Source organism: Pogona vitticeps, chromosome W (assembly GCF_051106095.1).
Source record: "Pogona vitticeps strain Pit_001003342236 chromosome W, PviZW2.1, whole genome shotgun sequence".
NCBI lineage: Eukaryota > Metazoa > Chordata > Lepidosauria > Squamata > Agamidae > Pogona > Pogona vitticeps.
Window position 1 is genome coordinate 260,175 of NC_135798.1, and position 25,215 is coordinate 285,389.

Below are 25,215 nucleotides of genomic sequence, written 5' to 3' on the forward strand. Positions count from 1 at the left end.
CATTCCTTCATTCAGTCTTTGATTCATTCTTTCATTCATTCTTGATTTTCTCTTTTATTCATTCCTATGGATTACCTTTTTGGACTATTTTTAATATTGTAGTTTTTCTAGGTCTGTTTGCCTGCTGCTCAGTGCAGGTAAAGGACTAGGCAAGATGTAGGGAAATTTAGAAGAAGGGGGGCTCTTGCCTTTTGCCTACCCTTAAATAGCTTTTTATATGTTTTTATGGATTTTTAGGATTTTTTGTGTTTTTGTATTTTAAATGGATTCATTGCTTCATTTCTATTTTGTAACACGCCTTGAAAATGGTAACTTGCTTGCTTATGCATTAAACTGACTTTATATTGTGAATCTCAATATCTTTTTTAATAAAATAATAATTATAAAAATCAATTGGTTTCTTGAACAGTGGAGCTGCCTTAGCATTACCCTGGGTGGAAATTTAGGCATTTACACTACTGAGTCCTAACCTGATTGAGCATAGTGAGTCTAATGACTACAAAGCTCATGTGTTTTTGCTGTTTGATTTTTCCTAAGGTGACAGAAGTGTTCTTTTTCACGCAGACTTGTAAGCAAGAGTTTGGGGCAGGCCTCGCGGGTGTTACCAGGACTCAACCCAGCTGAATGAGGGTGCACAAGCTTCTAATTACTCTCTGTCCGAAGGGTCTATCATTCCTTAGGGGAGCTGATCGCTTACGGGGGGAAGGGAAACATTTGATAAACCACATCTGTGAGAATAAAAGCAAAAATTTAGATTGAAATTCAGAAGGTATTTGACCCCAGCTAAATTAAGTATTACAAATTCTAAATGCTGAATATTACAGTTGTACTTCGGTTTACGAAATCAAGGTGTCCTCCGGGACATTATGTCATGAGAAAAATACATAAACCAGAACGCGGGTTGCCATAGCGATGGTGGTGGCACTACAAACCTCCAGGCGCAGGGAAACTTCCTTCACAAAGTGAAAGAAACGGGGGGAAAAGACATTTAAACCGAGGCATTATTTCAAACTCATTTCCATTCAAAAACCAGAAATTATGTAAACCAAGGTAAACCATAAAATGAGACACTACTGTACCTCAAAGGTATTGTTCTTGGAAGTGCTACCTGTTAAACGCACAGGGCCAGCTATTTATTTATTTATTTATTAAATTTATACCCCACCCATCTAGACCAAAGTCTACTCTGGCAGCTAGCAATAAAAAAGGAGTAAAAAGAAGATAATAAAATAAAAAATAGCAATAGTAATATAGTTCAAGTTGGAGCGAAAAATTTTAAGTGATGACAGGAGGGAAAGCCTGCCTAAAGAGTCAGGTCTTACGTTTGCTCTTAAAAACACCCAGCGAGGGAGCAAGACAAATTTCGGAGGGCAGAGTGTTCCAAAGGCGAGTGGCCACTGCCGGTTTCTTGTAATGAACGGGTATCCAATGCAAGGCAGCCAGAGTGGGGGAAATATGCTGATATTTTCTCATCCCACTGAGAAGTCTGGCCACCGCATAATGCACCATTTGAAGTTTCTGCGTCAATCTCAAAGGTAGCCCCACATAGAGCGCATTGCAGTAGTCTAATCTCAAGATTACAAGCACATGCACCAGCATGGTGAGCGCCCCAACATCAAGATAAGGATGCAGCTGGGCAATCCACCACAGATGGAAATAGGCAGAGCGGACCACAGACGCCTCCTGGGTTTCTATGGTGAGCGCCGGATCCAGATGGACCCCCAGGCAGCAAACCTCACTCTTCGTGGTGAGAGTCACTCCCCCAAAAGAGAGGGAGTTTCCCAAACCCCCAATGAAGGGGCCAACCACCCTCAGGAGCTCCATCTTGTCCGGGTTCAGCCTCAGCCCATTCTCCTGCATCCATTTCAATACAGCCTCCAGGCAGTGCTGAATGGACGGAACGGAATCCATTGTGGTTGGAGAAAAGGAGATGTAGAGCTGGGTGTCATCAGGCAGATGGAGCTCAGGGGTTTCTACACGTGGATGAGACGGTGGTGTCAAGAGGAAGGGTTTAGCTTCATTTGGCACTCGGGAATATTTTGGGACAAGCCGGGCTTGTACAAGAGGGATGGGCTTCACTTGAATGAACACGGAACTGAACTGCTGTCGCATAATATTAAAAAGGTGGCAGAGCAGCTTTTAAACTGAATCCTGGGGGAAAGCTGACTGGAGCCAAGAGGTGTTCATTTCGGGACTCCTCATCTCTGTGGAATGAGTGTGGAGAGGATAGAGAAAAACAAAGTGATGACAGTGTAATAATTAGGACTGGGAGCGTGATGGGATGGGATTGTTGGTCGACTGGAAGGAGAAGCAAACAAGCCGCCCTTCTTGGGGGCCCCGAAAGGCAGGTGCTTTTAGGCAAATGCCCAAAACATCTGAGTAAAGATGAGAGAACTGGAACATTTTATTTATTTAACTTTTTTATTTATTTATCTTTTATTTGGAGGGTAGATATAAGATTCACAGCGTGGCCATAACCGAAACCTGGTGGGATTTGGAGAACCAGTGGGATTCCACAATCCCAGATGATAAACTCTAGAGGAGGGACAGGGAGAGGCATGTTGGAGGCGGGGTGGCCATCTTGGTCAAAGAAGGGATAGAATCCTGCAGAAATGGAGATGGACGATGGGTCTGACTCCATCATAGGATCACTGTGGGTTAAACTGCCAACCCCAAGGAGCAATGTGATAGTGGGTTGGGGGAGTTGCTATCATCCTCCAGATCAAAAACTTGAGGGGGAAATGTTGGGAAAAATTTGAGGGGAGGGAATGATATGCGGAGAGAAATCAGGGAGGTGTCCAAAAGGGACAGGATCATAATCATGAGGAACTTCAGTTATCCTCACATCGACTGGGCTGAGACATGCTCAGTTCAAGAAGGAGAGACCGGGTTTCTTGACACGCTAAATGACTACATCTTGGAGCAATTTCTCATGGAGCCCAACGGAGGACAGGTGACTCTGGATCTAATATCATGTGGTGCTCAGGACCTGGTTAGGGACAGGGATGTCACTGAGTCGCTAGGGAATAGTGACCATGCTGTCTCCAGACACAAAAACCCTTGATTTATGAAGGGTGGATGTTCACCAGATGAGGAAGCTAGTTAGAAGGAAGTTGAAAGGGAAGGTTAAGTCTTTTTAAAACAACAATAGTAGAGGCTCAGCGGAAGTGTATAATGCAAAAAACTAAGTCCCATAATGTGCCAGCATGGATAAGGACCAGAGTTTGGGAGGTTTTAAAGGGCAAGGAGGGGTCCTTCCCTAAATGGAAATCCTTCCCAAATAAGGAAAACAAACTCTGGCAAAAGAAATGTAAGAAGATGAGACAGACAGCCAATTCATGACTTATTGCTGTGGAACATATGACCAGCAATATAAGGGGGAATAATAGAAGCTTCTTTAAGTATGTTAGAAGTAGGAAACCTGCCAGAGAAGCAGCTGGCCCTCTGAATGGTGAGGGAGGGAAAGGGGGACTTGGAGATGGCAGAGAAATTAAACTAGTTCTTCACATCTTTCTTCACGACAGGCAACTTTGGGCAGATTCTGCTGCCCAAATGGCCCTTCTTGAATAATGAATTAAATCAGATATAAGTTACTCTATTCACACCACAGGTGTCACCAGGAGGTCTTCTCCGGAGGCCTGGAAATGGTCAACAGGGACTCAAATGGAAAGGAGCCTTTTTCCAGCAGTAGAGGCGGCAGAAAAAGAGATTCACACCTTGGCTGAATTTCTATAGAAGTCTTTGTGGTAAAAGCGTTCCTTAGAACTGCCTTTACACGAAACAGAGAGAGATTCAGAATGATCAGTCCCTATTGCCAGCAAAATTGGGTCCTGTAATTTTGCTCTAGGCGACTTCTCACTCCTTCACCCAAGTCTGTCTCGATTTTAAATAAACAATCTGGAAGGTCTGCTCTTTCTTTTTTATTACTTTAGGACCCTCATTTGGTAATGTGGTAATGTGGCCAGATCAAAACAATCTTAGTTCAAAAATATCCAATTTACTACAGTAGCTTGGTCTAAACAAGGAGACAGCTTACAGACAATTTGTCTTTTTATATTTTATTACAAAAGATATCATTTCAACAAGCTTAGTTTAACGTTTTTTGTATTTCCAAAATAACCCCCAGCCTTAGCCACCAGTCATTTCCTCTATAAAGTGAAAACAATAAAACAGTCTAGCTATATCTTAAATAAGCATTCTTACGCAGTCTTCTGATTAAAGTTCTGCCAGACGCATCTCTCTCCATGTGTCGTCTCTGGCTGTTGTGAAAGCAAACTCTTCCCCCATCTCTCTTCTCCGTCCTTCTCCTTCTCTTCCATCTTCCTTAAATTAAGAAGTTATGTCCTTGTCCATCGAGGAGTTGAGATAAGATAAGGTCAGCTTGCTCTTCTTAACTTTTTTTTTTTTCTTTAGCTGGAGAAGAATTGACCTTGTACATTTTCTCTCTAATTAGCACCTGGGCATAAGCAGATTTCTAGCTTTTTCGTTGCAGCTCTGAACTAAATCCTATGAAATACAACTCTATTCTATTTTCATAATCAAATTCATGACACGCCCCCCCTTAAAGATACAAAATATAGGACTATTAAAGTTCTTATTTTGTTACTAACTTAACATTTGATTATGATAGGTTAACAAGACTATTTACAATATCACATGTGTATATACAGTTATCTTAATTACTCAGTTTCATTATCAGCGTACATTCGTGAAAGACTATCTGCAACAATATTTAATTTTCCCGGAATATGTTGTATTTCAAAATCAAAGTCTTGCAGGGATAGACTCCATCTTAGCAATCTCTGGTTGTGAGATTTGATTTTTTGTAACCAAACCAAAGCTCGGTGATCAGTTTGCAGAGTGAATTTGCGCCCCCATAAATAAGGTCTTAATAGATTTAATGCCCAGACAACAGAAAGTGCCTCCTTTTCCGGTACGGCATAATGTTTTTCTCGTTCTAAGAGTTTTCTGGAGAAGTAGGAAATAGGATACAGGTTCCCATCTTCTCCTTGTTGTAATAATACTGCTCCGAGACCCAATTCTGAGGCGTCTGTTTGTAAAACAAAAGACTTGTTAAAATCAGGTGATTTTAGAATAGGGGCATTGATGGCTTTGGTCTTTAATGCATCAAAAGCATTTTGACATTCAGGGGTCCATTTTACCTTGACAGGCTGCCTTTTCTTAGTTAGCTCCGTCAAAGGCGTAGCCAAATGACTAAAATTGGGTATGAATTTTCGGTAATAACCAATTAAACCTAAGAATGATCGCACTTGTTTCTTTGTTTTAGGTATAGGCCAATCATTTATAGCTTGTATTTTCACTTGCAGGGGTTGAATTTCTCCCTGCCCAATTAAGTGACCTAAATACATAACTTTTCCTTTCATCCACTGACATTTACTCGCTTTGACTGTTAGCCCTGCTCGATGGATTCTTGCCAAAACAGTTTCAATATGAACCAAGTGTGAGTCAAAATCCGAACTGAAAATTGCAACGTCATCGAGATAAGCACTAGCGAATGGTAACCCCTGTAACAGTTTATCAATCATTCTTTGAAAAGAAGCTCCTGCATTCTTTAACCCAAATGGTAAACGTCGGAATCTATAAGTTCCCACGTGAGTGATAAATGCGGTCTTATCACGAGACTCCTCTGCCAGATCGAGTTGCCAATATGCATTTTTGAGATCGATTATGCTGATGAACTTAGCCTGTGAAAGGCGTTCTATTAAGTCATCCATTCTAGGTAATGGGTATGGATCGGTAACTGTGACACTATTTAATTTCCGGTAATCTACGCAAAATCTCACCTCATCGAGGATCTCGCCTAGTGCATTCTTTTTAGGGACTAGAACCACTGGCGATGCCCATGGGGAAAATGATTCTTCAATCACCCCCAAAGATAACATTTTTTTAATCTCCTCTTCAATTTGAGTGGCATGATCTCCAATTGCTCGGTATGGACTTGACCGAATTGGAGGGCTGGCTTCAGTATTAATTTCATGACTAATCATATTTGTATAACCAGGTTGGTCTGAAAAAACCGTTTGGTATTTTTCTAAAACTTGATAAAGTTTCTCTTTTTGGTCTGTGGTACCGGATAGGACAATATTATCAGACCAAGTACCCACATTTTCTAATTCAGTTAGCATATCAACAGGTTCGCTTTCTGGTTGAAAACACGCCACATGACACTGATACACCATTGCCGATCTGTCTCTATACAATTTTAAACTATTTACATGATACATTATTGGTTTCTGGGATGAATTTAACATTTTCACCAGATAATTCACATTTCCCACTTTTTGTATGATTTCCCCTGGACCTTCCCAAACTACTTCCAATTTTGAAGGTCTGAGCGGGTCTAGTACAAGTACCATATCACCCACTTCAAACTCTCGGTGATGGGCCTTCTTGTCATGATAGTATTTTTGTTTTGTACAATCAGTCTGTTTCCCTGTTCTTTGACAGTAATCACAGGTACTAACATAGTCCTTGACGGTTTTATAAATTCCGGGCCAATAAAAATGTTGTGAAATCCTGCTTAACGTTTTTTGGATTCCCAGATGTCCGCTACTTGGATTATCGTGGGCCATTTGTAGAATTTTTTCCCTATACTCTCTTGGAATGACTAGTTGTTGTACTGGTTCCGCCTGTTCGTTCGATTTTGGGGAATATTCTCGATACAATAGTCCATTTTGTCCCCACAAAAAGGTTACTTTTTGTTGTACCGGTTGTACCGCGTAACTGTCGGCTTGAGACCTCAAAGAATCCAATGTAGGGTCTTCCATCTGCTTCTGTTTGAATACTTCGGATCCCATTGTTATTAGTAAATCCTCTGGTTCAGTTTTTATCTCAGTTGTACTATCCGTTTCATCTGCAAGGGGTTGATGTTGCGTTACATGTCCATCTGATTGCTCCTCAGAGTTATCTTCAGTTGAGACTTGCTCTATTGCTTTACTTCGCGCACGTGTCACTGCTTGTATGGAAGCTGATTTTAAAGTGTTTTGGTGGTTAAGAAATGCTAGATCGTTTCCCAATAAAAAATCAGGTTTGCCTTCATGCACTAATAGATATTTTGCACCTTTCCAATTCTTGTAGCTTAAGTGCACATACACGAGAGGTGCGAATCGCTCGATTACTTCTCCTGATCCATATGTTTTCACTGGACATCTCAGGTTATTCAAGATTAGTTCTGGATCCACAAACTGTTTGTTAATTGATGAGATATCTGCAGCGGTATCCCTAGAGGCATTTATGGTCAAATCTCCCGTAGAAAAATGTAGGGTTACTGGTTCCAAAAAACTTTTCAGTGACCAATATAACTGTTCTTCTGGTAGGATGCTACTGGGATCTATCACCGAAAATTTCTCCCCTGAGGATGTCTGTTTGTTTACTGTCGTTGAAACTTGAGCTATTTGTAAGCCCATTATTCTTGGCACAATCCTTGGCTCCGTTGCTTGCATTTCACTGCTTTCAGAAAAATTTGGCTTGACTCCTCCTTGTCGCTGGGGTGACACATTCCTTAGTTGATTAACTTCATGTGGTTCTGTTGGTTGTTCTGGTATTTCTAGCGATGTTGCACTGAGATAGTTGACCTTCGGGGTTGTTGATTTGTATTTCCGTTGAGCCGGTATGGGTGCCTTCTCGAATCTCCTTGGTGCTGGTAAGGGTGTCTGCTGAAATCTCCGTGGGGCAGGTAACGGGGTTTTGCCAACTGGCTTCTCCTCTTGACTAGTTGATCCCGCCAGTCGTGGACAATCCCTTTTTAAATGGGCTCCTCCGCATTGAAAGCAAGTCAAGGGTGACCTAGTCTGGCTATGGCCCATGCTTCTGCGCTCTTCCGCTATTGACTGTCCTGGTTCTGGAACCACGGTTTTCTTGGCTTCATATTGGTTCTGCCTCCTAGGCACTTCTGGAATACTCCTAACTCTGGGAGTAGGTTCAATCTTCTTAAAGGAAATTATTTCTTCAGTTTCCTGGTAATCAGACAGTTTTCCACTGTCCATGCTCCCTAAAGAGCCCCTGGTCCACTCTTCCTCAGCAATCTTCCTCTGCAAAAAATGCAATTTCATCTCATGGTATTCCCTTGCTTTTCTCTGACTCGTGGAGTGGGCTTCAAGCCATTGCCTCTGGCTCTCCATGAAGTCTGCCATCATCAGGGTAAGCTGTTCTTGCAATCTGAAACTTATCTCCTTTGCATCTACTGGACTGCTGCTGGCCTCTGCCATTGCTGCTCCTGACGACCTCTGGTCATTAGCAAGAATTTTCTCTGTTAGCAGATCCTGCTGAGTTGGAACTTGTTCCGCCCCAGTGTACTGCTGTGTCCTTCTTGGCTTCACTTTTGGTTTAACAACTTCTGGATTTGCTTCTATTAATCTTTGGGCATCTTCTTCAGTAAATCTTGTGATAGCACTCCTCATATGAAATTCTTTGGGTATCTGTAGCGATCTACTAATAGTTGTTGATCTTGCTCCACTCTGCAGTAAGGAACTATGCTCCATTGCTGACAAAATCTCCTTATCCACTGATACTTCAGGCAGTGAAAACCGACTGCTAAAAGCCATTTTTCCTTTTTTTTTTCTCTCCCTGCAGCCTTGGCTGAAGCACGGGAGGAGCAATAAAACAATTAAACTGTCAGCTTTGACTGATCCTACTTTCCCTCCAGGAAATCCTTTTGGCTCTGGCTTGGGGTAGGAAATTTTCCCTTTTTTAATTTTATTTAATTACTTTTAAATTACTTTTATTATCCTGGCTGCTCCTTATAGACTCCTGCTACACTCAAAACAATTTTGCCACTCTGTCACCTGAGTGAAACGAGCTGGCACTTTTTAAACAACACAATGCTTGTTCCTTAGAACTCTTAAGCCACTGGCAGAATCTCTCCTTGCATCACTTTAGCCTGAGCTTTCTGCATAGGAGTCTTCTCCAGTCACAATAATTTACAACCTTCCCTGCTTTGCTCTGAAGCTCACGCCAGAGAAGTTTCTCTTGTCCTTTATTTAGCAGTGTGTATCTGCTTGCTCACACATCTGCCTTCATAAAACAATTACCAGCGCTAATTCAGCCCTTGAGCAAAGCGCAACCCAAGCTGCAACTCTTTAAGCTGTCAGCATGGCATAAACACAGCACATGGATTTGTATCCAAACACAGCCACCATGGCTTGTAAATCAAACCCCATCTGCCACTATACTGTAAACATGGCACGTGAGACTCAGATCCCACCGCTGCCACCATGTGGTAAAAGCGTTCCTTAGAACTGCCTTTACACGAAACAGAGAGAGATTCAGAATGATCAGTCCCTATTGCCAGCAAAATTGGGTCCTGTAATTTTGCTCTAGGCGACTTCTCACTCCTTCACCCAAGTCTGTCTCGATTTTAAATAAACAATCTGGAAGGTCTGCTCTTTCTTTTTTATTACTTTAGGACCCTCATTTGGTAATGTGGTAATGTGGCCAGATCAAAACAATCTTAGTTCAAAAATATCCAATTTACTACAGTAGCTTGGTCTAAACAAGGAGACAGCTTACAGACAATTTGTCTTTTTATATTTTATTACAAAAGATATCATTTCAACAAGCTTAGTTTAACGTTTTTTGTATTTCCAAAATAACCCCCAGCCTTAGCCACCAGTCATTTCCTCTATAAAGTGAAAACAATAAAACAGTCTAGCTATATCTTAAATAAGCATTCTTACGCAGTCTTCTGATTAAAGTTCTGCCAGACGCATCTCTCTCCATGTGTCGTCTCTGGCTGTTGTGAAAGCAAACTCTTCCCCCATCTCTCTTCTCCGTCCTTCTCCTTCTCTTCCATCTTCCTTAAATTAAGAAGTTATGTCCTTGTCCATCGAGGAGTTGAGATAAGATAAGGTCAGCTTGCTCTTCTTAACTTTTTTTTTCTTTAGCTGGAGAAGAATTGACCTTGTACATTTTCTCTCTAATTAGCACCTGGGCATAAGCAGATTTCTAGCTTTTTCGTTGCAGCTCTGAACTAAATCCTATGAAATACAACTCTATTCTATTTTCATAATCAAATTCATGACAGTCTTCAGGAGCCATAGATCTCTTGGAGAATTGGCACAAACATCGCTCCCTAAAAACTCAGTTAAGGAAGTTTATAAAAGAAAAAAGGCAGACATTTATTTGGGAGCAACGGAGGAAGCTCCAACAGGCAGTGACCCAGAAAAACAATAAATTATTTTGGGCTATCGTGGCCGGCTCCTCCAGGCTGGAAGTACAAGATCCTGCCATAATATCTCCACCAAGATGGGTCCAAAATTTTTCAGACCTTCTTTTTGACAAAGATAGTGCTGTTAGACCTTCTACACTCTTTGCTCTCTCTGATCTTCCTGTTTGGCCACCAGTAACCATAGAAGAGACCAAACATCTAATCACTCAATTACAAGCCAGAAAAGCAGTCGGCCTTGATGCCATCCCACCGGACTTATTGAAATGCGAACTGGACTGGTGGGCTTCACTCTTTGCTTCCCTTTTCACAGCTAGAGATAATACTGGGATCTCGCCAAAATTCTGGACCACTGCAATCCTTGCCCCATTTATAACGAAAGGGGACCTGCACCTCCCAGAAAACTTCAGAACTATCAGTTAATTATCAGTGACTGGGAAACTCTATGTAAAACAGCAACTAATTAAACTTAATTCCTGGAATAATAATCAGGCATTGCTTGGCCCTGAGCAAGCTGTTTTCAGGAAAGCTAAGGCCACAGTAAATGAACTGCTAAATACTTTCGCATCTTATTAACAAAACAATTAAGCATGAAAATTCTAAATTGTATGTGGCTTTCCTTGACTTAAAGACAGCTTTCAATTCAGTAGACAGAGAGTTTCTCTGGGAAAAACTTGAAAACATGGGCAAAGATAAAAGACTCCTTTCCCTCATAAGAATGTTATACAGTGGGGTCTCGACTTGCAAACGGCCTGAGGTACGAACTTTTCGAGTTACGTACTTCTCCATCCGAAAAAATCCATTTTGACTTGCAAACGGAGAATCGACGTATGAGCCGAAAAGTGAAAAAAAAAGTGGGAGAGCCGGGGAAAGCGGGAAATTCAAACTGCTCTCGTTCGTCCATTGGCCAGGGCATTGCCTAGGACCAAATAAGGGCAAAAAAGGGGGGAGAGGCGGGGAAAGCGGCAGATTCAAACTGCTTTCATTCATCCGTTGGCCAGGGTTAGAGAGAACAGTGCTGTAGCCTGCTTCCTCGCTTGTCCCAGCGGTTACAGTGCTGTATTCAGCGAGTCTGCCTGGTACAGTACCGGGCTGTTTTTTTTTTTTTTTAAATTTTAAATTTTTAATTTTTTCATTTTTGACTGTATTTTTTTAAGCAGAAAGACTGCATGTTCTGGGTGAGTACTGTACAGTAATGGGCTTTTTGCAACTTGGTGGAGGTGGTTAGGGCTAGGTGGGGGGGTTAAAGTATGTTTCTGTGCTCTGATGGGTCTTTCCGTTTTGCTGCTCTTTTTAATTTTGCCCTTTGGATCTGGGTAAACGTGTTGTTAGACTCCAAAATGAATTCTTTCCGTTTTCCTTCTTTTGCCTTTTTAAAATGAATGCTTTTCATTTTCTTGGCTTCTTAATTGTGCTGTGTGATTGAAGGAAACATGTTGTTAGACCCCAAAATGAATGTCTTCCATATTTCCTGGCTTCTTAATTGTGCTGTGTGATTTAAGGAAACGTGTTGTGAGACTCCAAAATGAATGCTTTCCTTAGAATCTGAACATTTTCTACCCATGATGCATGCATGTTTTTCCCCTTTGAATGCACTGGAAAATGGGAAATGGAAAATGGGCTTCTGATGCTTGCTATGCTGGATGGCATGCTGTAAAATGGGCAGCCTGGCAGGGAGGGAGGCTTTAAAATGCAGTTAAGACTCAAGTGTGAAGTTAAAGTTTAAGACTCCATTCTTTTTTTCTTTAAATCATGGAATGTGTTGCTTTCTTGATGCAGGGTTTGTGCACTGTGGTGAGTTGAACCATAGTCATGGCTCCAAAGAAAGAACAGAGCAAGCCCAAAAAGAGGCTCATCTCAATTGAGACCAAGAAAGAAATAATCAGAAAGCATGATGAAGGCATGCGTTTGAGTGAACTGGCCACTGAGTACAAGATGGCAAAGTCAACGATTGGAACCATCCTGAAGAAGGAAGATGTCTTGAAGCACATTGATGTGGCAAAAGGAGTCACCATCATAACAAAGAACAGGCCACCCCTGATGGAAGTGGAGAAACTTTTGCTGGTGTGGATCAACGAGAAGCAACTGAAAGGGGACACCATCAGTGAAGCCATGATCTGCAAAAAAGCAAAGAAGCTGCACAGCAACTTGTTGGAAAGAAACCCCTCCGGAAGTGCAGCGCAAGAAGAATTCAAAGGCAGCAAGGGGTGGTTTCAAAAATTCCAGAAGCGAAGTGGCATCCATTGTGTGACAAGACATGGGGAGGCTGCAAGTTCTGACCATGCAGCTACAGAAGCCTTCAAGGTGGAGTTTGCTGAATTCCTCAAGGAAGAAGACTACCTCCCCCAGCAAGTCTTCAACTGCGATGAGACAGGGCTGTTCTGGAAGAAGATGCCCAGGAGAACCTACATCACCCAGGAGGAAGAGAAACTGCCAGGCCACAAACCAATGAAGGACAGGCTGACCCTTTTGTTCTGCGCCAACGCCACCGGCGATCTGAAGATCAAGCCCCTGCTGATCTACCACTCCCAGACTCCTCGACCATTCCAGAGAGAGAAAGTCAACAAGGCCACACTGCCTGTCATGTGGAGGGCGAATGCAAGAGCTTGGATGACAAGGCAGCTGTTTCTGGAGTGGCTCTATGAGGAGTTTGCACTGACTGTCAGAAGATATCTTTCAGACCACCAGCTTCCTGAGAGGTGCCTTCTGCTGATGGATGCCCCGGCACACCCCCCATCCTTGGTGGAGGACATCAATGAGGATTTCATCAAGGTCAAGTTCCTGCCCCCCAACACAACATCTCTTCTGCAGCCCATGGACCAGCAAGTGATCAGCAACTTCAAGAAGCTGTACACAAAGGCACTCTTCACCAGGTGCTTCAACATCATCGAGGGGGGCGGAGCTTCGTCACTGAGCCGTTCAGCTGTACTCAGAGAATTCTCTTTGGGGAAATGCTGGAAACCAATCAGTCCGGACACTTTTAGGGACAGCAAAGGTGGAGGAAGAGCTAGGATAAGTTCTTCTGGGCCGTGTGTGAGCAGCAGAGGAAGGAATGAGAAGCGGCGGCTAATCTTTTCATCCTCTGAAGAGATTCATGAGGCACGGGCTGAGCGGAATGCCATTTTTTGGTGACGAACAGTGAGTACTCCAGATCCGTGGAGGAGGAGGAGAACAGATTATTTGCAGTTAAAAATGGACAATAAATAATAAACTTGAAGCCCTTAAGCTAATGAGCTGGAGAGGAGATAAGACCGAAAGAAGTTCAGAAGCGGTGAGCTTTTTCTTGCTGATCGGCCTTATTTTAATGAGCTGACTGGAAAACGAAATTAACTGAAACTATCCAGCCAAGGCCGGTCTAGATCAGAAAAATAATAACTGTGCCTGACGAGTTTCCGGTTCCGGCTCAGCCAGGCAAGACGCTCATGGCTGCGCAAGCGGTGATTTTATCTTTATTTTATGTAATTTTATATGGTTTGTATCGCTTTTGTTTAGTTGAAGCTCCATTCTACTTCTTGGCTGGAGGCATGGTTTTAACCTTGGTAAAAGTAAACACAGAGATAATGACCACTGGAGCTGCCGAGAGATATTAAAAATACCTCTGTATGACAAAATTACACAACTGCAGCCTTGGGAAGAAAACAGAAAGAAACAGAAGAAAATAACACTGCTATTGCGGACAGTAAGCACCTGCTTGAATCAAGTCTGCAAGAAAAACATTTACTTTGTTTAAGAAAAGCCATCTGCCTTCAGAGGTTGTTTGGCATACAGCAGGGGCTGATCCGCTGACTCCGTCAATCTACAATTGACTCACAGTGAGTAAAAGTCCTCCAAGGAACGGATGGAATAACCTGCCCTTTAATGGTTTATGTTTGAGTGTTTACCAGAGCTAAGAAGTGTTTTTATACAGCTACTACTGACCGTAACTGTGAAACCCACATTCTTCTCCCTTTGAGTGGTAGTTTGCACCTGCAGAAGTAGAAGGGGACACTAAATAAGCTCAATTTGTGGAGTATAACTATGGTTACTACTAGGACCAAAAAAACCTATGGCAAGTTTAAAAAGGCTCCCAAAAAGCCAAATCAGAAATCTATAGCAGACTTCTGTGTGGTCTCAGATCAACGTGAACATGTACCCTCCTATAATCAAAGGCCACTGAGGGAATTTACATCAAGTACCCCACTTACTACGGACAATGTAGGCATAAGTAATGGAGAGACATACCAGGGGGCTGCAGTCGGAACTCCGCACTCCAGAGGAGAAATCGGCAATTGGTCTCTGGACCCAGAACTCCTAGAGAAGGCTCTCTCTGCCTCTATGGAATCATTCTAGAAATACTTAAATCTATCAACACCTGGGCCCAAGGAGAACCATATGGAAGGAACAGTAGGCCCCCAAGATGCTCAAGGGCCCGAGAGTGAACAAACTAGGATTATTTACACCCAACTACGTGATCAGTGTCTCCTCTCAGCTAAATCCAACCAGACAATTTTCAGTAATCTGCATGATCTAAAGAAAGAAATCGCTGATACTAAAGCAATACTACAATGCATTGCTGACATGATAAAGTTGGGGATTTTAAAAGCAGCACCCCCCTCAAACCCTCAGAATACTGAACAGAGAGGACTTCAGGCAAAAAAGGAGCTGGGTACAAAAGATCAAACACACAAAGATAACTCCCTAGCCTTTAAAGGTCAGAGTTACCCACAGTTATCAGAAAAAGCAACTCAGGACCGAATGCCCATCTCTGGGAAGACCCCAAAGGTCTGGGCTGACCCATATGAGTGAAGAGAGGACACAGAGGGACCTGACCTAACATCCTCTAATCTAGAGCTAATAACCATAGATGAATGGTGGGGAAACACCCCAGAAGAACCCTATCCCCAGCATCCACTTGCTGTGACAACATGCAAGGAAAATATACAGATTAAAAAACCCAAATGGTCAGCAACCTCAGACAGTGAAGGGTCTACCCCTGCTGAAAGCCCATCACTCAAGCCTGTGAACCACATCACCATCTACAACTGGCCACTAAGAAAACCAAATGGCACCTGGGCCTCCAACTCAGAAGTATTGCGGACAATAACAGAAATTCTGGGCACGGATTGGGATGCTCAAATGAACACAAAATGTTACTGCATCTATCCCAGCAAGCCTGGGCAATTAAGAGGCAGGGTGCACTTGATCTTCACCAACAGTGAACAGGCCCATCATTTTTGGAGCCTGTTATACAATTTTGAAAAAAGTAGCAGTATCATTCAAATGGGGAATACATACAACTTACTCAAATATCAACCTAAGACCGATCACAAAATTGGACACCTACAAACTAACAAATACATCCAGAGAAATTCAGGTTCCAGAACAAAGAGATGGCCCCACAGCCGCTTCCATAAGGAAGATAACAGCCGAAAATCCTAGTTATGACCTCTACAGAGATAAGGCTGAAGCTTCCACCATTTACAACAGATCACCTCCCAAAACCAAATCAGATGGCAGAGGAAAGGAAACGCAGATCAATGTTGCAACCTTTCCAAACAATATCCCAATTAACAAGCCTCGTGATCTTACAAGCAAAATAAAAAACCAGAGTAATCAGGTGAAAATGCTCTCAAGGCCAAGGCATCTTTCAAAAGGTATTACATCCTCCAGAAAAAATAGAATATACCATCCATACAAAGAGAAGTTACATCCAGCCTGCTCGATGGGAACTATTTCCGACTCCACCTCCGAGTGGCATATGGGCAATAGATATGCCCCTTTAGTAGCTTATCCCCAGAACTGACTATTGGAAGGCAAAAAATATAAACATCTTAAGAAGCCTTTGTCCTGGAATATTGCATGGGGGGAAAACAAACAAAAAGTCCAACTCCACAAAGATACCACAGTTCCAAACGCAACAACGACTACCTACGTGGGTAGAGCTGAAAGATATTCCTTTAGCAGAGACACAAAGAAATCAAAACAACAAAGACTGGGCCCGTAAAGTTTATCCTTTTCCCAAACCAGTTGCTCCCCTCACCTACAGAGGATGTCAGTCATCAGATGTATCCCTGCCTGCTCTGGAGAAGCTAAAGTTATACAAGGAAGGGAACCCTATTAAAATGCTCTCTGCCACAAGAGGGGAAATGACCCCAAAGGCAGAACAACTGAACATTCAGGAGCGAAATGAGGCAACAGACACTCAAGAATCGCGGTGTGCTCCAGAAAGCAACCAAAAATCTGCATCTAAAATTGAACTTTTATCATGGAATGTGGCAGGTTGGACCAGATGTATCTCCCAAACCCATGATACTCCTTTCTTTCGTAGCAAATATGACATCATTCTTTTGCAAGAAACTTGGTCTGACAAAGATATAATTCTAGATGGTTTCAACTCTTTCATGGTAAAGGCAATCCCAGGGCGTGGACCGGGGAGACTGAAGGGGGGACTGAGCATCCTGGTATCAACGGCTCTGAAAGTAAAATCTACGATGAAACCCCCCCTGAGACAGCTGGCCATGGCAGTAGTACTTACAGGAAGTATGAAAACCCTATTGATTATTAACATATACTTACCTCCCACATCCAGAAAAGCTGAAACAGAAGGAAACTGGACAGACCTTGAAAACTATGTAAGAGAGCTTATCATGGAACATCCAGATGCTTTGGTCCTGACTGGTGGGGATCTAAACGCCCGTATGGGACCAGATGATGACTATCTGGGAACCAAATTCAAGATGATAGCCAACATAAGAAATGATAATGTGGGGACCCTGAATCAGGGGAGGGCATCTAAGGACCAACATGCAAATTATGCCGGGGCCTGTCTGTACAAATTTGCCTACAGACTGGGCCTCTCAGTTTTAAATGGCACAATCACAGGTGATACTCCAGGAAAATACACATTTATGGCAGCAACTAAAGCTAGTACAATTGACTACATCCTGGTGTGCAGGGGACTCCTTTCCATGGTCAAAACTCTCCAAGTACTTCCTTACATGGAGGGGGATCATTTCCCCCTACATCTAAGTTTCCACCTAAACATCAGAAACTTAGACACAGAACCAAGATATCATACTGAAATTACAGCACTAGAAAGAGTGGGTTGCCGAGTAAGATGGTCACCTAAACTGGCACAAAATTTAAAACAACTTTTAACTTCGAAAAATCTGATTGATGCCCTTAATCCAGTAAGAAGCCAGACAGTCCACTGGAATCCCATAGATAAATATGAAATTCTCCTACAACAATTAAAGCCACATCTCGTCCATTCATATAGCAGAAACCTTCAGAATTCATATAACTGATCCAAACCTTGGTTCAACCAAAGCTGTAAGGCAGCAAAACAATTAGTTAATCAGACATACCAGGAATACCTGAGAGCAGAAGACCATGTCAAAAAAGAGGCCCTCCTAAAACTACTGGTACATAAGAAAGAATACAAACAGCAGATACATCACAGTAAAAGAGAACACACGAGAGAACTATGGAGGAAGGTGATTGAAGCAGCAAAAGCCAAAAATCCATCCCTTTTCTGGAAACTAATCTCAGGCAGACTATCAGAGCCCAAACACCCATTATCCTCTTGTATTCCACCAGATAAATGGGTATCCCACTTTACAAGTATGTATGAGGAGGTCATTGTACCCCCTTCTCCACTAATGCTTGGAAGCGCTCCCAAATGGCCCCTGGCGACCCCAGGTGAAATAATAGCTCATATCGATTAGTTAAAAAATGGAAAAGCCCCAGGCCTTGATGGCATCCCACCAGAACTGCTAAAAGAAAACAAGACATGGTGGGGCTCCTTTCTAGCACCTCTCTTCACCCATATTAATGACACAGGCCAAATCCCAATATCATGGAAAACGGCCACAATGGTCCCATTTTATAAGAAAGGGAAAAGGGAAGATCCAGCCAACTACAGGCCAATAAGTTTGCTGAATATTATAAGCAAACTATATGCAAGGCACCTCCTAGACAAACTCCTGGAGTGGCTCGAAGTAGAAAATATCATTGGGGCAGAACAAGCAGGCTTTCAGCCAGGGAGATCCACAATAGAACAATGCCTAATTATACAGCATCTTATAGAGAAATACTCAGCCAAAGGAGTAACATCACTCTATGCCGCCTTTGTGGACTTTAAATCAGCATTCGATTCTATATCGAGAACACACCTCTGGGACAAACTATCAAACTCATCTATAGACAAAAGACTTCTATATCTAATCAGGGCCCTACATGAAGAAACATACCTGAGAGTCAGGTGCAGCAGACAGGGACACCTCACGGAATCTGTGCAAACACACAGAGGTGTTAGGCAAGGCTGCCTACTGGCACCAGCATTATTCATATTTTACATAAACGACTTATCAAGCTGGCTTAACACCGCCGATCTCCATTCACCTAAACTTACAGACAGAACAGTGCCAGCCTTACTCTATGCTGATGATGCAGTAATTCTATCCAGAACCCCCATAGGGCTGAGGAGGGCACTTAAGAAGCTTGCCTCATACTGTGAATATAAATCCCTAACGATTAACTATAAGAAGACCAAGATAGTCGCCTTTGGACAGAGACCCAAGAATCGGTCATGGCAAATAAATGGACACAGTATCGAGCAGGTGAACAGCTTCAAATATCTGGGGGTAGTACTACAGGCCTCAGGTTCTAGGCTTCAGCATAGTAAATTTGTGGCTGATCAGGGAGAAAGATCAGCAAATAGTATAGTAAAATTCCATCTCTCCCAAGGAGGGTCCTTTATACCAGCAACCCTCAAATTGTATAGAGGAAAGGCATTAGCCCAGCTGCTGTACGGCTCATTCATGGGGCCACCCAGCTCTCACTTCGCGCCACAAGAAATAGTCCAATCCAAATTCTTAAGAACTATACTCCAGGTCCCAAGATGCGTGTCAAATGCAAGGATAAGGCTAGAAACAGGATGCCTTAAAGTAGAAGCCTGGATTAGAATTCAATCTATATATATGTGGCTAAAGGGACAGTTAAATCCAAAAGGCCTATTTTCCTTGTTATTTAAAGATAACTATCAATCTAAGTGGGTTAAATCGGTCCAGGGCTACTTGGGGAAAATTGGCCTCTCACCTCAGGCACTTATATCCTCTGGAATAGAGCGGGCAAAACAAATAGTTAAACAAAGAATAGAGGACAATGAATATCAAACAGACCTTTCTAGCATCCAAAATATGGCAGCAAGGACTTACATCAAAAATTGTATGGTACTGGCCAAATACTTAACATCTTTGGAAATTAAAGGAATTAGAAGAGCCTTTACTCTGGCAAGGTGTTTGGCCCTCCCCTCTGCTGTACTAGAAGGGAAGTATAAAAATACCCCTTTTGCTGAAAGGTTATGCTCCTGCCACCTGAGGGAGATTGAGACCATACAGCACATGTTCTTCACCTGCCCATTGTATGAAGCAGTGCGAAAAGAGACTATAACCCCCTTAATAGATAGATTGCCAGGACGTTCGGAGGGGAAAAGGCTTGAGTTCCTTCTCTCAGATGCTGATGTCCAGATCACCTGTCGGGTTGCGAGGTTCTGTGTAGCAATTCTTCGATTGCAGAAGTTAAATACCAATTAGATTGCCGTTCCCAGTTGTATGTATGCCAACATGTTCTAATGGAATACTGAAAGTTAGAAATTTTAAGGTTTTATAAGGTTTTATACTCATGTGACTGGTCTAAGGACTGTAAATAAACTATTGATTGATTGATTGATTGATAACTGTGCCTGGAAACTGTTTGATACTGTTTGATACTAAATAACTATGGACTGACCCTATCTGGATGTTATAAAGAACTTGACAGTGTTTGCAGTAGCAAAAATATCCGCTTACGAGACTCTGGGTCGACGTGTTATCTGTGTGGAGGAGGAAACCCCCTCCTTTTTTTCTTCTTTGTTCGCTGAAGGGAAGCCTTTGTTAAGTGGATTTATATGCACAGAAAGGTTGTGTGGGGAAAGGTTGACACCTACTGGAAGAAAGTGGAATATCACCGACAATTACATTGTATTTGACTGACTTTTCAACCTTTGCATCAAGAAAGGAACGAAATTATGGATATATTGAGGTGGGAAAGGCATGGTTTTTTTACTAATCCCAGAATTGTTTTTACTAAGTATGATACCCGATAATATAGATAAGTCAAAGGAACATATAGTTATATACATTATCACGGCAGCCAGAATTATGTATGGTAGAAATTGGAAAAGTTTGACGGTACCGGAACAAGAAGATCTTATTGAAAAGATATGGGAAATAGCCGAAATGGATATATTATCAGAAGTCATGAAAGATCAACCCCTGCATAAGGCAACAGAAAGATGGGACTTATTCAACAAATGGACTGAATCAACAGGCAGTAGCTAAACAATATATATTGAAATGAGAACTTTATATACAAGGCAGAAAAGAGTAAATAGAAGGATACAAAATTTGATATGGCAATAAGTATAGATTGGATATTAGTATGGTATTGTCTCCCCTCTTCCTCATAAATCCCAACTCCCTTTTTCCTTTGTCACCCCTCATGTTAAAATTTAAAAAAAATATTAAAAAAACATCATCGAGGAGACGTCCCTGACCCTGAAAGAATTCTGGAAGACACATTTCAATGTCCTCCACAATGTCAGACTCATCGACAAGGCCTGGCAGGATGTCACAGCCAGGACCTTGAACTCTGCCTGGAAGAAACTCTGGCCAGAATGCATCGCAGACAGTGCCACGGAGGGGACTGATTCACAGCTAGTGAGGGACATCATCACCATGGGTGAAGGAATGGGTCTGGAAGTTGACAAGGACAACGTAGAGGAGCTTGTGGAAGAACATCAAAAGGAGCTGGCGACAGAAGAACTGGAAGAACTGCAAGCCAAGCAGCACAAGGCTCTTGTGGAAGAGCATTCCACTGAGGAAGAGGAAGTGCAGGTAAGCAGCGAGGAGATCAAATCCGTCTGCCAGATGTGGACCAAGTGCCAGGAATTCTTTGAGAGGCACCACCCAAACAGGACTGTCACAGGAAGACTTATGGACATAGTGAACGACAATGTGGTCAGCCACTTCAGAAAGATCCTTCACCATGGGAAGAAACAGACCACATTGGACCGATTTTTCACTAGGATGGAGCCTGCAGGAAAAAGACAGCGAAAGGAACCCCCTGCAGAAGATGACCCAGAGGAGGGGACCTCACAGTGATGTCCTCCAGAAAGAAAACAACAAAAGATAAGTTGGTTGGTGGGTGGGTGGGTTTGTTTGGTTAAAAGTTGCTTTGTTCCTGATTTGTTTACAAGTTGCTGGTTTTAAAAATGTTGTTAAAATGTGTTGATTGATGTGTTTTAGCCTCCAAAATCCCCCCCTTCTCTCTCTCTCTCTCTCTTTTTCTGAGGGGTCTTTCTTTCTTTCTTTCTTTCTTTCTTTCTTTCTTTCCTTCTTTCTTTCTGGCTTGCTTGCAAAGCCCGGGTCAAGGTGTGAGTTCCACCCTGCAAGGTTTGGCTTCCACACTTCTGCCCCTGTGCTGAAGAATTCTCTGGTTCAGAATGCTTGCTTGCAAAACCTGGGTCAAGGTGTGAGTTCCACCCTGCAAGGTGTGGCTTCCACACTTCTGCCCCTGTGCTGAAGAATTCTCTGGGTCAGAATGCTGGCTTGCAAAACCCGGGTCAAGGTGTGAGTTCCACCCTGCAAGGTGTGGCTTCCACACTCCTGCCCCTGTGCTGAAGAATTCTCTGGTTCAGAATGCTTGCTTGCAAAACCTGGGTCAAGGTGTGAGTTCCACCCTGCAAGGTGTGGCTTCCACACTTCTGCCCCTGTGCTGAAAAATTCTCTGGGTCAGAATGCTGGCTTGCAAAACCCGGGTCAAGGTGTGAGTTCCACCCTGCAAGGTGTGGCTTCCACACTCCTGCCCCTGTGCTGAAGAATTCTCTGGGTCAGAATGCTGGCTTGCAAAACCCGGGTCAAGGTGTGAGTTCCACCCTGCAAGGTGTGGCTTCCACACTCCTGCCCCTGGCTGAAGAATTCTCTGGGTCAGAATGCTTGCTTGCAAAGCCCGGGTCAAGGTGTGAGTTCCACCCTGCAAGGTGTGGCTTCCACACTTCTGCCCCTGTGCTGAAGAATTCTCTGGGTCAGAATGCTTGCTTGCAAAGCCCGGGTCAAGGTGTGAGTTCTACCCTGCAAGGTGTGGCTTCCACACTTCTGCCCCTGTGCTGAAGAATTCTCCGGGTCAGAATGCTTGCTTGCAAACCCCGGGTCAAGGTGTGAGTTCCACCCTGCAAGGTGTGGCTTCCACACTCCTGCCCCTGTGCTGAAGAATTCTCTGGGTCAGAATGCTGGCTTGCAAAACCCGGGTCAAGGTGTGAGTTCCACCCTGCAAGGTGTGGCTTCCACACTCCTGCCCCTGGCTGAAGAATTCTCTGGGTCAGAATGCTTGCTTGCAAAGCCCGGGTCAAGGTGTGAGTTCCACCCTGCAAGGTGTGGCTTCCACACTTCTGCCCCTGTGCTGAAGAATTCTCTGGGTCAGAATGCTTGCTTGCAAACCCCGGGTCAAGGTGTGAGTTCCACCCTGCAAGGTGTGGCTTCCACACTTCTGCCCCTGTGCTGAAGAATTCTCTGGGTCAGAATGCTTGCTTGCAAAGCCCGGGTCAAGGTGTGAGTTCCACCCTGCAAGGTGTGGCTTCCACACTCCTGCCCCTGTGCTGAAGAATTCTCTGGGTCAGAATGCTTGCTTGCAAAGCCCGGATCAAGGTGTGAGTTCCACCCTGCAAGGTGTGGCTTCCACACTCCTGCCCCTGTGCTGAAGAATTCTCTGGGTCAGAATGCTTGCTTGCAAAGCCCGGGTCAAGGTGTGAGTTCCACCCTGCAAGGTGTGGCTTCCACACTTCTGCCCCTGTGCTGAAGAATTCTCTGGTTCAGAATGCTTGCTTGCAAAACCTGGGTCAAGGTGTGAGTTCCACCCTGCAAGGTGTGGCTTCCACACTCCTGCCCCTGTGCTGAAGAATTCTCTGGGTCAGAATGATTGCTTGCAAAGCCCGGGTCAAGGTGTGAGTTCCACCCTGCAAGGTGTGGCTTCCACACTCCTGCCCCTGTGCTGAAGAATTCTCTGGGTCAGAATGCTTGCTTGCAAAACCTGGGTCAAGGTGTGAGTTCCACCCTGCAAGGTGTGGCTTCCACACTCCTGCCCCTGTGCTGAAGAATTCTCTGGGTCAGAATGCTGGCTTGCAAAACCCGGGTCAAGGTGTGAGTTCCACCCTGCAAGGTGTGGCTTCCACACTCCTGCCCCTGTGCTGAAGAATTCTCTGGTTCAGAATGCTTGCTTGCAAAACCTGGGTCAAGGTGTGAGTTCCACCCTGCAAGGTGTGGCTTCCACACTTCTGCCCCTGTGCTGAAAAATTCTCTGGGTCAGAATGCTGGCTTGCAAAACCCGGGTCAAGGTGTGAGTTCCACCCTGCAAGGTGTGGCTTCCACACTCCTGCCCCTGTGCTGAAGAATTCTCTGGGTCAGAATGCTGGCTTGCAAAACCCGGGTCAAGGTGTGAGTTCCACCCTGCAAGGTGTGGCTTCCACACTCCTGCCCCTGGCTGAAGAATTCTCTGGGTCAGAATGCTTGCTTGCAAAGCCCGGGTCAAGGTGTGAGTTCCACCCTGCAAGGTGTGGCTTCCACACTTCTGCCCCTGTGCTGAAGAATTCTCTGGGTCAGAATGCTTGCTTGCAAAGCCCGGGTCAAGGTGTGAGTTCTACCCTGCAAGGTGTGGCTTCCACACTTCTGCCCCTGTGCTGAAGAATTCTCCGGGTCAGAATGCTTGCTTGCAAACCCCGGGTCAAGGTGTGAGTTCCACCCTGCAAGGTGTGGCTTCCACACTCCTGCCCCTGTGCTGAAGAATTCTCTGGGTCAGAATGCTGGCTTGCAAAACCCGGGTCAAGGTGTGAGTTCCACCCTGCAAGGTGTGGCTTCCACACTCCTGCCCCTGGCTGAAGAATTCTCTGGGTCAGAATGCTTGCTTGCAAAGCCCGGGTCAAGGTGTGAGTTCCACCCTGCAAGGTGTGGCTTCCACACTTCTGCCCCTGTGCTGAAGAATTCTCTGGGTCAGAATGCTTGCTTGCAAACCCCGGGTCAAGGTGTGAGTTCCACCCTGCAAGGTGTGGCTTCCACACTTCTGCCCCTGTGCTGAAGAATTCTCTGGGTCAGAATGCTTGCTTGCAAAGCCCGGGTCAAGGTGTGAGTTCCACCCTGCAAGGTGTGGCTTCCACACTCCTGCCCCTGTGCTGAAGAATTCTCTGGGTCAGAATGCTTGCTTGCAAAGCCCGGATCAAGGTGTGAGTTCCACCCTGCAAGGTGTGGCTTCCACACTCCTGCCCCTGTGCTGAAGAATTCTCTGGGTCAGAATGCTTGCTTGCAAAGCCCGGGTCAAGGTGTGAGTTCCACCCTGCAAGGTGTGGCTTCCACACTTCTGCCCCTGTGCTGAAGAATTCTCTGGTTCAGAATGCTTGCTTGCAAAACCTGGGTCAAGGTGTGAGTTCCACCCTGCAAGGTGTGGCTTCCACACTCCTGCCCCTGTGCTGAAGAATTCTCTGGGTCAGAATGATTGCTTGCAAAGCCCGGGTCAAGGTGTGAGTTCCACCCTGCAAGGTGTGGCTTCCACACTCCTGCCCCTGTGCTGAAGAATTCTCTGGGTCAGAATGCTGGCTTGCAAAGCCCGGGTCAAGGTGTGAGTTCCACCCTGCAAGGTGTGGCTTCCACACTCCTGCCCCTGTGCTGAAGAATTCTCTGGGTCAGAATGCTGGCTTGCAAAACCCGGGTCAAGGTGTGAGTTCCACCCTGCAAGGTGTGGCCTCCACACTCCTGCCCCTGTGCTGAAGAATTCTCTGGGTCAGAATGCTGGCTTGCAAAACCCGGGTCAAGGTGTGAGTTCCACCCTGCAAGGTGTGGCTTCCACACTCCTGCCCCTGGCTGAAGAATTCTCTGGGTCAGAATGCTTGCTTGCAAAGCCCGGGTCAAGGTGTGAGTTCCACCCTGCAAGGTGTGGCTTCCACACTTCTGCCCCTGTGAAGAATT